The sequence below is a fragment of the Chiloscyllium plagiosum genome, chromosome 39 (genome assembly GCF_004010195.1).
Source record: "Chiloscyllium plagiosum isolate BGI_BamShark_2017 chromosome 39, ASM401019v2, whole genome shotgun sequence".
NCBI classification, from domain to species: domain Eukaryota; kingdom Metazoa; phylum Chordata; class Chondrichthyes; order Orectolobiformes; family Hemiscylliidae; genus Chiloscyllium; species Chiloscyllium plagiosum.
Genome location: NC_057748.1, coordinates 15,105,053 through 15,120,608, shown reverse-complemented (window position 1 = coordinate 15,120,608; position 15,556 = coordinate 15,105,053). Strand labels below are relative to the sequence as shown.

Sequence of the window (15,556 nt, the reverse complement as noted above, 5' to 3'; positions counted from 1 at the left end):
CCCTCCCCTCTCCTCCTCCTCCTCCTCCTCCTCCCTCCCCTCTCCTCCTCCCTCTCCTCTCCCCCGTCGCTATAGTATAAATCTTTCCTGAAACCTTTCAAGTTTCACAGCATCATCCTTCTAGTAGGAAGGAGACCAGAGTTATATGCAATGTTCTAAAAGTGCAACATGACCTCCCAACTCCTGTACTCTATGCTCTGACCAATAAAGTCTTTGTTCAGCAACACTTGCTAGGACCTTACCATTAAGTGTATAAGTCCTGCTAAGGTTTGATTTCCCAAAATGCAGCACCTCACATTTATCTGAATTAAATTCCATCTGCCAGTACTCAGCCGTTTGGCCCATCTGATCAAGGTCCCATTGTATTCTGAGGTAACCTCCTTCGCTGTTCACCTCCAATTTTGGTGTCATCTGCAAACTTGCTAACTATATCTACTATGTTCATATCCAAATCACTTCTATAAATGACGAAAAGAAGTGGACCGTGCACCAATCCTTGTGGCATCCCACTGGTCACAGGCCTCCAGTCTGAAAAACAACCCTCCTCCACCATCGCCACCACCCTCTGTCTTTACCTTTTTGAGCCGGTTCTGTATCCAAATGGCTAATTCTCCCTGTATTCCAAGAGATCTAACTTTGCTAACCAGTCTCCGATGGGGACCCTTGTTGAACGCCTGACTGAAGTTCCGTATAGATCATGTCCCATCGCTCTGCCCTCATCAATCCTCTTTTTACTTCTTCAGAAGACTCAATCAAGTTAGTGAAATATGATTTCCCCCACACACAGCCATGTTGACTATCCCTAATCAGTCCTTGCCTTTCCAAATATATGTACATCCTTACACTCTAAGGATTCACTCAATCTCTCCTGTCTATACCTGACATGTGCTTCCTTCTTTTTCTTAATCAAACCCTCAATTTCTCCTATTGTCCAGCAATCCCTACACTTATCAGCCTTTCCTTTCACTCGAACAGGAATATACTGTCTCTGGACTCTTTTTTTTTGGAAGGTTTCCCATTTTTCAGCTGTCCCTTTACCTGCGAACATCTGCTCCCAGTCAGCTTTTGAAAGCTCTTGCCTAATACTGTCAAATTTAGCCTTCCTCAAATTTAGAATTTCACCTATTCAATCAATCACTAATAGTTTTAATATAGAATTATGGTTGCTGGCCCCAAAGTGCTCCCCTACTAGCACCTCAGTCATCTGCCTTGCCTTATTTCCCAAGAGTAGGTCAAGTTTTGCACCTTCTCTAGTAGGTACATCAATATGCTGATTGGGAGAACTTTCTTGTATACATTTAACAAATTCCTCTCCGTCTAAATCCTTAACACTATGGCAGTCCCAGTCTATGTTTGGAAAGTTATTATCCCCTACCATAACTACCTTATTTTTACAGATAACACATCTCCTCCTCACAATTTGTTTCTCAATTTCCTGCTGACAATGGTAATACAATCCCAATAAGATGATCATCCCTTATTTTTTCTCCGTTCCACCCATCCTTCCCTGGATGTATTTCTGGGAGTATCCTCCCTAAGTACAGCTGTAATGCTATGCCTTATCAAAAACGCCACTCTCCCTCCTCTCTTGCCTCCCTTTCTATCCTTCCTGCATTTGTATACAGGAATATCAAGCTGCCAGTCCTGTCCATCCCTTAGCCACGTTTCTGTAATTGCTGTGATATCCCAGCTCCTAACCCTGAGTTCATCTGCCTTCCCTGTTGGGCCCCTTGCATTGAAATAACTGCAGTTTAATTTATCAGTCCTACCTTGTCCCTTTTTATTCTCTGCTTTGTCCCTGCTTGCCCTGAGTGTTCTGCCTCACTACTTTTTCTCAGGTGTACCAGTCTCAGATTGATCTTTCCTCCGTATCTCTTCCCCCCCCCCCCCCCCGACATCTAATTTAAATTCTCCCGAGCAGCTGTAGCAAATCTTCCTACCAGTATATTAGTCACCTTCCAATTAAGGTGCAATTGATCCTTGTACAAGTCACTTGTACCCCAGAAGAGATTCCAATGATCCAAAAATGTGAATCCTTCTCCCGTACACCAACTCTTTAGCTGCCCATTCATCTGCTCTATTCTCCTATTCCTTCCCTCATTAGCTTGTAGCCGTGGGAGTAATCCAAATATTACTACTCTCGAGGACCTCCTTTTTAAATACCTGCCTAACTATTTATATTATCCCTTCAGAATCTCATCCTTTTCCCTTCCTGTGTTGTTTGTATCAATGTGTACATTGACCTCCTGCTGGGCCCTCTCCCCTTTTGACAATATTCTTCACCCTCTCTGAGGCATCCTTGATCCTGGCACCAGGGTGGCAACATATCATTCTGATTTTTCGCTGCTGGTCGCAGAAACCTTTGTGCCCCTGACTAGAGAGTCCCTTTACACAACACAATTGGTTGCTTGGAACCCGATGTGCCACCTATTACCTTAGAGCCATCTTGATACCAGAAACTTGGCTGTTCGTGTTACGTTGCCCTGAAAGTCCATCACCCCCTACATTTTCCAAAACTGCATACTTGTTTGAAATGGGGATCGCATGTTGGAAGCAGATCAGAGAAGGTTTGCTAGATTAATAATTGGAAAGAGCGATAACCGCTTTATAAAGAAAGATAGACTGGGTCTGTGGCTTGTACAGACATAATGAAAAACTATGATCTTGAAGCAATTTAGTGGATGTTTGAAAGGTTGTTTCCTCCTCTGGAAGAATCTAGAACTGAGGGGTCATGTAAAAAAAAAATAAGATGGCACCCAATTAAAACTGAGATAAGGATCTATTTTTACTCTGGTAAATAACTTAGGAATTCCCTTCCTCAAAAGGCATTGGATGCTGAACCTTTAAGGCAAAGGCAGATTCTTAATTACCATGGGGATGGAAGATTATCTGAGAGATGCTGGAATGTTGAGTTCAGGTTTAAAATCAGATCAGCTATGATCTTATTGAACGATGAAGTAGGCTTGAAGGGCTGAATGAAAAGACCCTTTTTTAAATTCCTTGCTTTTATGTGCAGTTTGGTTCAGTTCCTGAACAGTGAGTACAATGGTTACAAGAGCAAATCCAAAACTGGAAATTCTGTGACAAGTAACCTGCCATTTGACTTTCCAAACCATGTCCACCATTTTACAAGTACAAATCTTGAGTTTTGGAATGCACTCAACTTGCCAGCATAGCATACAACTCGAAGCTTCATACCCTCCAAGATAAAACCGCTGGTTTCATTGACAATCCATCCACCATTTTTAACATGTGATTCTCTCCATCACTGTACAGATGTACTGTAGCAAGTTACCAAGGGTCCTTCTGACAACACCACATTCCAAACCTGGATCTCTACCAATTTAGAAGGACAATGACAGCAGATACATGGGTGTGCCACTATCTAAGGGGCTGGCTTGGATCAGAGGTGCCGTCCCATAGCCACTTCATAAATTGAAAAATGTGCTGGAAAAACACAGCAGGCCAGGCAGCATCCGAGGAGCAGGAGAATCGACATTTCGGGCATAAGTCCTTCTTCAGGAATCGATTCTCCTGCTCCTCTGATGCTGCCTGGCCTGCTGTGTTTGTCCAGCACCACATTTTTCAACTCTGGTCTCCAGCATCTGCAGTGCTCACTTTCTCCCACTCCATAAATACAGATTACTGCAGAGGAAACAAAAGATGAACTTTGTCCTAACCCTGTCTCAAGTATTTCTTTTTATAATTTGTTTAAAAATTGGCACTGAATAGAGGCAACGTAGACTCATTTCACTGTATTTTCATAAATACAAGTGACAATATATTGCAGTTCTGTCCTACTCTTTAGAGTTCCCCTTCAAACCATAAACCATCTTATCTTGGGATTAATTCATTGTGTTCCCTCATTGTTGCAGGGTATATATCTTGGAACTCCTTTCCTAGCAGCAGTGTAGGTGTAATTGCACCACAGACTGCAGTGATTCAAACAGGTGATGATTAACTCACCTACATTAATATGTAGCTAATATGTTAGCCTAGTCAGTGATGCCTCTGTGCCATAAAATTACAACCACTCTAGATCACCCCTGCGATGGACTAAGGGACTGTCGAACAACTAACAAACATCCTATTTGAGGAGTTGTCTGAGTGGGGGTAGATGCAGTTCCAAATGGAGGACTATATCTGTTTGTAGATCCGTCCTGCTCCTAACTTGCAACCTAAATTTTAAAACTCCAATATAAAGTTTACTATTTAGCAGTCCATATCCTTCCAGGAGGGACAGTTGTAACATATGAACAGCCTCCTGTGGTGATGCTCTCCTTTTAACAAAGTTACGTTGCCCTTGGTGGTGGTTTCAGGAGGTTGTAAAGACACATGCTCCAAAATGTCTAGGTTTTCATGGGTTTTAGGACCAGCCTGCTTATAGCTAACGGATACTGCCTCCACCACAAAGCTTTAAAGTTTTTTTAAAAAAAAAATATTGTCCAATGAAAGAGGAGTGGCCAGTTCTTCCAGCTCGGCTTTTCTCTGGTTTGATTTGGTTTTGGCAGTCAGGCAGAGTTTGAAGCTGCTGGACCCAAAAAAAGCACAGCACAATAGCACATGAAATTGAGTGCCTATTAGTGCTGGATCAAGAAGAAATAGCGCGTAAAATTTAACTATGTTGAAATAGCCTGGATGAAACTTTTTCAGCATTAGATATTGAAGTTGTGTAGAGTTGTAAAGTGTTAAATTAAAAACGGATAATACAGTTTGACCATAACTTCCTCCAATTGTATTATGACCAACTGAGGCCACAGCTGCCTGCAGTAATAACTGACAATACATCGAGAAGACATTTTGAAGATAAAAGCCATGCAGTTGATTTCCTTATTGGGCCAGACTGCAGTGTTTTGGGAATGAAAAGGTGGACTTTTGAAATTTGAAAGGAAAAGTATATAGTATTTGAATACTGGAATTTTAAATTTATAACCAGTGTTAGGAGGCACTTAATCTCACATCATATGCATGAAATGGACTTGACTTCCAGAAAATCTTGGGACCATTTTATAGCTTGCAGTGGAATAAATTTAGGATCATTCTAGGTGGATGGGGTTGAATGGCCTTTCTCATCTAAACTTAGTTCGTGATTATACTGAACTTTCTATGTACAGGCTTTAACGATTGATTATGGGTCAGTTTGCCATATTTTCAGGACACGTTTTGTCAAATTATTAATCCTCTTCCATAAATGACCTCAGTAGAATTCCTAACATACTTGATTTATTTTGTTTTGCTTCCAACTCATGTCAGCTTTTGAAAAGCTACAATATAGTAAAGTAAAAGCTTTCTGGTGGAATAAGGAGCATATATGTAATTCTGATTTTAGAGGCAATGTTCTTACAGATCAGTTGCTCTGCCTGAGAGTTTGTTTGCCTTTTTCTATTGCTGTTAAACTTTTAGATAGTGTAACCGCTTGGTTTGGCACAGATGTGAAAACTGGTACAATTGTCTTGTCCCTTTTCCTCTTTGAATATACAAACCAAATAATAAATACATGACAGATTACGGGTTGAATTGACTTGTAAAACGCAAGGTGGAGATTGATCCTGTAAATTGGTGAAATGTATTCCTTTTGTGTACTAAATTTATTTTATTAGTTATACAATGGAATTGAAATCATTGTATAACTAATTGAATTCATCTAATAACAAGCTGAGCATGGACCTGTCATGTTGGGTGGCAATATGGGTACTAGTTTCAGTTTGCTTAATTTGCAAGGGGGGATTAATTCAGGATAAAAATTGAAAAATGATGCAATTACTCAGGTTAGGTATCCTGGAGAAATATGCTTCAAACAATTACCTCTTTCACCCTAGCATCTTGAGAGCTTCTTCGGAAATAAAGTCATTAAGTTTGTAATCTTCATTCTATTTTACAAGGTTGAATTGTCTTTGTAAACTCTGATCTTCTATTCACAAAAAGCACTTTGCCTGAAATATTGCTAGGAACAATTGCAAGTTTTGCATTGTTTCTAATTAATGTTAATTTATTCAGCTTTCATCTGATCCAAAAGGAACGCAAAGGCTTGAGTGGATGCTCAATCTGGAACACAAGCAGAAATTGCTGGAGAACCCCAGCAGGTCTGGTAAATTCTTCAGAACTGAGTTCGTTGGACCTAACAACTGATTCTGCTTTCTCCTCGCAGATGCTGCTTGACTTGCTGAGATTCCTAAGCAATTTCTGTTTTTGTACCTTTTTTAGCCACAATTTCTATTTTTTATGAACATACTTTGCATATTTTAAGTTAGTGATCTGGACCTAGGCCATTTCTGGCTTTCCAATGATTTGCAGTCCTAATTCATTTTTTCTGAAAGAAGTGAGAACAGGATTTTTTTTAAAAAAACAATATATTTTGGTGGTCAACTTAGGAAAAAAGTTAAAGTATATCTGCGTAGAAGTTTTAAAAACATTTTAAACATTTAATTTCTTGCTGTTTACTTATTTCTTGCAGTAGAAATCCAAGGTGACTGGTTCAATTTAACAAGAAAAATTGAAATGGATCAAGCTAGTTCAGTAAGTGAAGCTGTTGGCTCACCATTTAAAAGCTAGTCTGAGGAAATATGATGACTTTACTGATTTTAGCATATCCAGTGTGCTAGTACTTCTGAAGTGTAGTGAATTCTTAACTATATCTGAAGTCTAGCAAGCCCTCAATGACCTGTTCCATTTTATGTAGTGTCTTTAAGTGGCTGTACAGGAATGTCATCAAAGTTTGACAACCACTGGAAGAAGCTTTGTCAGGGATGGTGTTTAAGGAATGTGTTAAAGGAGAAAGAAGTAGAGAGATGTAGGAGGGAAATCTAAAGCTGCAGGTCTGGACAGCTGAATATGCTGCCAGTAGTAGAGCGATTTAAATTCATAGATTTAATGTTAAAATTTGAACAGTGCACAGATCCTTGAGTTGGAGGATCCACTGCATTGTAGCTTCGAACAGTGGTTCAAGAAGTTGCCCTCTAGCACTTGCTTCTCAATTAGGGATTAATATGAAATGCTGGCTTTGCCAGGAGTACTTGTGTTTTATAACTAAATGTTTTATAAATTTCAGGCCAAGCTGGGAATGATAAAAGTGCCACATAGCACCACCCAGTGGCTAGCATGTGAATCTTTAAGCTACTCGAAATTAGTTTTTTTAACACTGCATTTAAGTAAATATCTTTTAATACATAGGAGTCACTATGGTTGTGTGACCAAAGCATTGTCTAAAATTTTACCAAAGTTTTATGTTGAGAAGCATAAATCTATTGAAGGCATTGTAGACAGTATTAACATTATTGAATGATTTTAATTTAACAAATGTCCACTATAGTACGTAAGTAGTGCAACATGATAGAACAACTGAAGTATTATTGCTCTGAAGCTGGAGCAAAGAATCTACTGAAATATTTAAATTAGAAATCTACTTGTTTAATTAGGGTGGCTCAGTGGTTAACATTTGCCTCAGTGCCAGAGACACAGGTTCAATTCCAGCCACTGGCAATTGACAATATGGAGTTCACGCTTTCTCCCTGTGTCTGCATGGTTTTCCTCCAGGTGCTCCAGTTTCTCGTCATGGTCCAAAAATGTGCAGGTTAGGTGCATTGGCCATGCTAAATTGCTCAGTGTTCAGAATTCTGTAGGTTAGATGGATTAGCCATGGGAATTGCAGGGCTATAGGGATAGGCCAGGGAGGGTTCTGGGTGGGATACTCTTCAGATGGTTGGTGTGGACTTGTTGGGCTGAATGGCCAATACAGTTGGGTTTCCATACTGTAGCGATTCTGTGGATTCTATATTTTTAAATGTTGCAAAATGCATTTATCATAGGCAAAGTGTTATCTTTTGGTGTTTGGTCAACTGAAGATAATGGCATTTCAGAGTCAGGATTGTAAATCGGAGATGATCATAGCTAACTGGGCTGGAGTGATTTCCACACTCCCAGCTGTGTTAATGAAACTTTGGTTTGTAATGAACACCACAAAGTGTAACTAGCGATTGCATAGAGGCATTCATGGTGCCAAGGAAGGCAGTGAAACAACATGGTGCAGCCTCCCTCCACATCAACATCCTGTAAACTGAGGTGCCAAGCAGTTAAGGTTTTTTTAAAATTAGATGAGATTCCTTACAATGTGGAAACAAGCCCTTCAGCCCAACCAGTCCACACCAACCCTCTGAAGAGTAACCCACCCAGACCCATTTCCCTCTGACTAATGCACCTAACACCTATGGGCAATTTAGCATGGCCAATTCACCTGACCTGCACATCTTTGGATTGTGGGAGGAAACCAGAGCACCCAGAGGAAACCCACATAGACACGGGGAGATTGTGCAAACTCCACACAAATAGTTGCCCGAGGCTGGAATCGAACCCGTGTTCCTGACGCTGTGAGGCAGCAGTGCTAACCACTAAGCCACCGTTATCTGAAACTATTACCTTTTGCTTTTTTGTGGCAGAGTCCACAAATCATTGGATGTCAGCCATCTCCAAACCTATTTCACCACAGTGCTAGTTTGTCATTAAGAACCCGAAAGATGGCTTAAAAAGAAAGAGGCAGGTGTGTGTTGATTAACTATAACTATAATACAAATTTGTATACAAATTTTAGAGTCACTTTTATTTTGCAAATTCTTTGGCTAGGAAAGCATAGTACTTGCAGTACTTCAACTTGTACGTCTGAAGAAACAGTTTTTAGTTGACCTGTTAAGACGTACCTCCAGGATAGATCTTGAACCTAGGCATTCTGGACAGGCAGGGACAATAATACAGCACCACAAGAACCCAAGATCCAGTTTTGATAGGTTTCCATAAGAATTGATATTAATTTAAATTGATTTTAGGTATGATTTTTCTGAACACTTTTTTTAAGCGGAGGCATAATGTACACTTATCTGAATAAATTAAATTTTGCAGCTGCGACAAATATTTACATGAATAAAATTCCTAATTATTCATCCTAGATCTATAAAATGTTTTTGTGTGTGGGGAATGAGCTGCTAGAGGAAGTGGTGGAGGCTGATACAATTACAACATTTAAAAGGCATTTCGATGGCTATATGAATGGGATGGGTTCAAAGAGATATGGGCTGAAAATGTGTTGCTGGAAAAGCGCAGCAGGTCAGGCAGCATCCAAGGAGCAGGAGAATCGACATTTCGGGCACGAGCCCTTCTTCAGGGCTCCTGCTCCTTGGATGCTGCCTGACCTGCGCTTTTCCAGCAACACATTTTCAGCTCTGATCTCCAGCATCTCCAGTCCTCACTTTCTCCTCAGAGATATGGACCAAGTGTGGCAAATGGGACTAGTTAATTTAGAATATCTGGTTGGCATGGTGGAGTTGGACCAAAGGTCTGTTTCTGTGCTGTACAGCTCTGATTTGAAGGTTACTTGTGTTGTTCATAAGATAATGCTAGATTTTTCACCTCATTTGCAGCTTTGATTTGTTGGCATTAGCATTTCTAATGCCTTCCATCACTGTCTAAAAATTCACTGTATTCAATTAATTTGAAATTCTGCCAGCTGCACTTCTGTTTTTTTTTCTCTCAGGAAATCTTCCATTGTCATTTCATTTTTTTTATGTCCTATTCTAAATCCTTGCACAAATTCTGTTTCCTTCCTCTGGAATACTTTCTAGTCTTACCTTGTGTCCTTCCTCTCATAGTCTAGTCTGCTCTTTAAAGTTTATGGACACTTCAGTTATCACTAGCAGGGTCTTCTGTCTACTCTTGGCACATTTCAACATGTTTTCCAAAATTCTCTGTTTCATACCTACTTAACAAAAGCTTACTTTTTAAAATTTTGCATCCTTGGCCATGTCTTATCTCCTACGTTTTGGTTAGATCCTGTGAGAAACAAAGCTCACGTACCAGTAAATTTCAGTCAGTCAAATTCTGAAGCTGCGAATTTTATTGAAACTTACTTGCAAGACTGGTGGCTAACAAGTAGGCACACCGATCCAAAAATTTCTTTGCAGTTTATACAGTTTGAGTCTCTCTCGGTACTTCCCCGTTTACTTCATTGGCCTAGTATATCACATGTCAAACCTATACTATTCCTTATTGTATTCTGCCCCTGCCTAGCTGTGCTCTGCCCTTGTTTACTTCTCCCACTACTCTAAGCCTGGCGCCCCTCACTCTTATTTGTTTTATCCCTTATTTGCAACTAACTTGGCTTGTTCTGGTGCCTACGTGAGGGCAATCTGCTGAGCTGAGTGTTCTTTTTCCTCCTTTTATCTACTTGTCCACAACACATTCCATTGTTACTCATCCTAATCTTAACTTTTGCATGCAGGTTTTAGCTAACTCAGCTCTTTGTAACTTCAGCTCTTTGCTGAAACAATTATACAATTGTGTAAGATAGTTCGTCACCTTGCAGAAGCAATTATAGCTGCAGGAGATAAGACATGGCCAAGGATGCAAAATTTTAAAAAGTAAGCTTTTGTTAAGTGGTAGGTATGAAACAGAGAATTTTGGAAAACATGTTGAAATGTGCCAAGAGTAGACAGAAGACCCTGCTAGTGATAACTGAAGTGTCCATAAACTTTAAAGAGCAGACTAGACTATGAGAGGAAGGACACCAGGTAAGACTAGAAAGTATTCCAGAGGAAGGAAACAGAATTTGTGCAAGGATTTAGAATAGGACCTACTTTTCGCAATCCTCAACAGAAAGGCACACCAATATTGTTATATTGCAGATTCCATATAAAGCTGAAAATGTGTTGCTGGAAAAGCGCAGCAGGTCAGGCAGCGTCCAAGGAGCAGGAGATGCTGTCTGACCTGCGCTTTTCCAGCAACACATTTTCAGCTCTGATCTCCAGCATCTGCAGTCCTCACTTTCTCCTAGAAGATTCCATATAAAATTTGGCAATGTATACACTGTTATTGTCATCAGTGACAGACATATAAGAGAAACTAAAGCTGATTCTGATTGATAGCAAAAGCATATCACACTGAGCTGGCCAAAAATGCTGTGTTCTGTAGCTGAAGTAATTTGAGCGATACACTCCACAGCAGAGTGGAAGAATTGAAAAGTAATCAGTTCATGAAGGAAGTTAGGATCATAGAATCGCCAAATAAAAGCAGAAAAAAAAATTGTGTTCCTGACTTGACTGTTCTGGTTTAAACAATTTTAAGTTCCAGAATATTCATCATAGGAGCATCATAGATTAAACAATTAAAGAAATATGGACCTTTTGATATGAACACTGGATGATTTGACCAGATTCAGTTTACACCACTTTTTTTTTTAAAAATGTACAGAAAAATTCAAATAAGCTGTGTGGGTACTCTCCAGTTGCCCGTAGGTGCAATTAACAAAAATTGCATCTTTCTAAACTACATCTGAAATAATTTGCTTCAGATGAGAATAAAGGACTTGAGAATGTTGTGAACAAATATTTAATATATATTAGTAAACTGTGCTCATGGTAATTCCCAGTCAATACTCTACCATTTCACTTTTTTGTTATCAATATTCCCAGTATGGCAGGAAATGGTGAACTGTCGTTTGATAAGTGTTCAATGTGTCTCAATGGTTGAGTGACATGGTGCATAAAATGATGGCTTTTAAGGACAGTTTGCAGTGTCTGTTCTCCTGAACAAACTTCTGAAACTTATCAGATGTAACTCATTAGCCTTGTCATTGTTAATTATGTCACATTACACAACCTGTGAACAAAGGCATCTCTAGGTAGTGGCAACCACAGAAAATTGAATTTTATATCCAGTTTTAAAGAGAAGATTGGGTCTGAAATTGGTAGTTCAACAGCTGATTTTAAAATTCTTTTGGTTATGTCGGTTGATGGAGATTAGATTGTTTTTCTTTTTCAACCATGGCTTACTTGGAGCATTCAGGATGAGTCATTTTGTGTTTTGTCTGGCTTGCTAGCTTTCTGACTTAGCATTGAATGTGTCCCTTGTGCCTGTAATACAGAGGTTAGTACAGAGCTTCACAGTATGTTAATGATTGAATCCAGGCGAAAAAAGTGGGCATCTTAGCCCATAGCATAGGAGAATTTCAGTCCAACTGCTGCACTCCAGAAGACACTTGCAGCTGACTTTTTAAACCTCTGTTCTTGTGTATTCGTCAAAGGGTAAAATGCATTGTGGAATGTAATACATAGGTGGTGTGCTTTTGAGCAGGGGGTTGTCAGCCTGTTGTTTTTGTAGTATCAAGGGAGCATAGTTCAGTGTGTTTTGACTCTGCTTATCTGACGATGCTGCTCCTTTAATAAGGTTATTTTGTCCTTGGTTTTTTTCTGAGAGGGATCGTAAAGGCAGAGGTACTGAAATGTCTGAACTGGCTACTTTAATAGTGGCTAACAGATGCTTCCTTAGTCAACAATCAGAAAAGGCTTTCAGGTTCTTTTAAACACTTGTATAATGAAAGGGGAGTGGCCAGTTCTCCCAGTTCAGGGTTTTTCGTAGTTTTGGGTTGGTTTTAGCTGGGGACTCAAAGAAACAGCTCCATGCTGATCCTCTCTCTGACATCTCTCTCCTGTAACAACCTTGTTTGAATTTACCTTCTTACCAGGAATGTTGCAGGAAATCGGAACAGCTGTTTTGAGTTTTCATGTCAGTTGGGTTTTCAAATAGTTATACTACTCTAAATCTGGTTTTCTTTTGTTCGCTTAAATAAATTTTCATTTCAAACTGAGTGATTTGACCAGCTGCATCACTCCTGGAATATCCACCTTAAACCTGCTTAAAACGTTAGGGTCGAGGCTCTCTTGAAATATTTTGAGGGGGTCTGTTTTGGTCCATAACACTGTTTGAAGTTCCTTCACACTTTTTTAGGGGTGACATGGTGGCTCACTGATTAGCACTGTTGCCTCACAGTACCAGGAACCCAGGTTCGTTTCCAGCCTCTGACAACTGTGTGGAGTGTGCATATTCTCGACCGTGTCTGATTAGGTTTCCTCCCACAGTCCAAAGATGTGTAAGTTAGATGGATTGGCCATAGGAAATGCAGGGTTACGGAGATGGAGTAGGGATGGCCTGGGTGAGATGCTCTTTGGAGGGTCAGTGTGGGTTCTGGGCTGAATGGCCTCCTTCCACGCTGTAGGGATTCTTTGATTACACAGGGCTGTCTCTAGACAGTCAATGAATTTGCGTCCATTCATTTTTGATTGTATCAGCCCTCTTGTAAAATTCATATTTTGAAATTACAAGCTAAAGATGGCCATAGTACTTCTGACCTGTGATCATGACAGTTGCCCTTGTTTTAGGGCATGCATGAGCATGAAAGTTGAGGTGGCTGGGGTGAACTAGCATGCTAGGCTAAGAAATGGGTCATGGGATGCAGTGCCAGATAATTAAGGGAGCTATTGGAAAAATGCTCAGAATAAGCATATTGCTATTTCAAAAAGCTTCTAAAGAAGGTTGTGATAGGGGACCCTCTAGTCAGAGGCACAGACAGATGTTTCTGTGGCCAACAACGTGAAATCAGGATGGTATGTTGCTTCCCTGGTGCCAGTATCAATTATGAGTGCAGAATATCCTCAAAGGGGAGAGGTGCCAGCCAGAGGTCCTTGTACACATTTGGAACTAACAACTTAAGAAGGGAAAAGGATGAGATTCTGAAGGGAGAATATAAGAAGTTAGGCAGGAATTTAAAAAGGAGTTCCTCAAGGGTAGTTACTCTGGGGGCTGTGTGCTAGTGAGGGTAAGAATATGAGGATAGATCAGATAAATGTGTGGCTGAAGAGCTGGTACAGGGGAGAAAGGTTCACCTGCATAATGCACCTGAATTGGAAGGGGACTAATAGACTGACAGGGAGATTTGCTAGAGCAGCTTTAGAGGATTTAAACTAGTAAGGTGGGACCCAGGAAAATAATGAAGAAAAAGATCAGTTGGCAAAAGAAGCAAGTCAAACAGGGCAGGCATGAATAAAGCAGACAATGAGGTAGGACTGATGTCTTTGAAATAAATGCAGTTTACCTAATGGGAAAGGCAGGTGAACTCAGGGTATGGTTAGGAACATGGGACTGTTCACAAAACTGTTGACTTTTCCTAATCAACTTATTCCTTGCTAGAGGATTTATAAATCCGATTTCTTGTAACCTTTTCCAACACTTTACCCACAACCAAACTAAGGCTCACAGGTCTATATTTTCCAGGGTTGTCTCTACCCGTGTTTCCCCCCCGCCCTCCCCCCTTTCTTGAACAATAGAACAACATTTGCTATCCACGAGTCTTCTGGCACTATGCCTGTAGATAATGACAAAGTAAATGTCAAAGGCTTTGCAATCTCCTCCCTGGCTTCCCAGAGAATCGCAAGATAAATCCTATCTGGACAAGGGGATTTATCTATATTCACACTTTCTGGAAACTTGCCTCCTTATGCACCTCAATCCCATCTCGTCTAGTAGCGTGTATCTCTGTATTCTCCTTGACCACATTGTATCTTTTTTTCTCTAGTGTGAATACTGATAAAAAGTATTCATTTCACACTTCCCCCTATCTCCTCTGACTCCATGCACAACTTCCCACTACTATTCTTGATTGACTCTAATCTTACTCTAGTCATTCGTTTATTCCTGACATACCTATAGCAAACCTTAAGGTTTTCCTTGATCCTATCTGCCAACGACTGCTCATGTCCCCTCCTGGCTCCCCTTGGCGCTCTCTTTAGGTCTTTCCTGGCAAACTTGTAACACTCAAATTCCTTTCCCTTGTGGTTGCAATTTCTCTAACTGATGGAGAGTCAAACCGAAGGTCCAATTCCAGACAGACTTCAACCTTCATCTTAAAAGAAATGGCTAATAAGCTCATAGATGCATTGATTTTATGCTTCAGTTAGAGTCTGGTTGAGACCTGATCTCTTAACTGTATGCAATTTTTCTTTCCTGTTAAAGAGTGGATGTATATGCCTTGGAGGCTGCTCTGAGAAAGTTTACTAGGTTGGTAACAAGTTGCTTGTGAATCTGCACAGGGCTGGCATTATCTGTGGATTTCTGAAGAAAGGTTACTGGATCCAAAACCACTAATTCTGCATTTTCTCCACAGATTCTGCCAGTATCTGCAGTTACTTGTTTTAATTTACTAGATTGATACCTGGAATTAGGGAAAGATTCTTGCTTTCTACCCTGTCTGTATCCCTCATCATTTTGTAGACTCCAATCAGGTCCCCCCTCAACCTCTCTTTCTAATGAAAATAATCCTAATCTACTCAACCCTCTTCATAACTAGCGCTCTCCCTACTAGGCAATATCCTGGTGAACGTCCTCTGCACCCTGTCCAAAGCATCCACATCCTTTTTGGTAATGTGGCGACCAGAACTGTACGCAGTATTCAAAAGGTGGAAGGTGCTGTAAAAAGAGCCTTTAGTGAGTTGCTGCAGTATATCTTTTATATCTTATGCCCTTCTGCCACTTAGTGTTAGGAGTAGTGAATATTTATAGAACATAGAACATAGAAGAATACAGCGCAGTACAGGCCCTTCGGCCCTCGATGTTGCGCCGATCCAAGCCCACCTAACCTACACTAGCCCACTATCCTCCATATGCCTATCCAATGCCCGCTTAAATGCCCATAATGAGGGAGAGTCCACCACTGCTACTGGCAAGGCATTCCATGAACTCA

General features: G+C 40.4%; 1 protein-coding gene across 18 annotated transcripts in view; it reads left to right on the top strand.

The window, feature by feature from the left end:
* LOC122542270 (activating transcription factor 7-interacting protein 1-like) overlaps nucleotides 1-15,556 on the top strand; it is a 193,021-nt gene that overhangs the window by 67,540 nt on the left and 109,925 nt on the right. Inside the window, exon 1 of one of the 18 annotated variants that reach the window (XM_043679833.1) lies at nucleotides 6,455-6,516. The exons of the other annotated variants lie outside the window; for them this stretch is intronic. The gene's annotated coding sequence lies outside the window, so the exon portion shown is untranslated. Of the gene's footprint in view, nucleotides 1-6,454; nucleotides 6,517-15,556 lie in introns of those variants that run through there. 18 annotated transcript variants of the gene reach the window in all.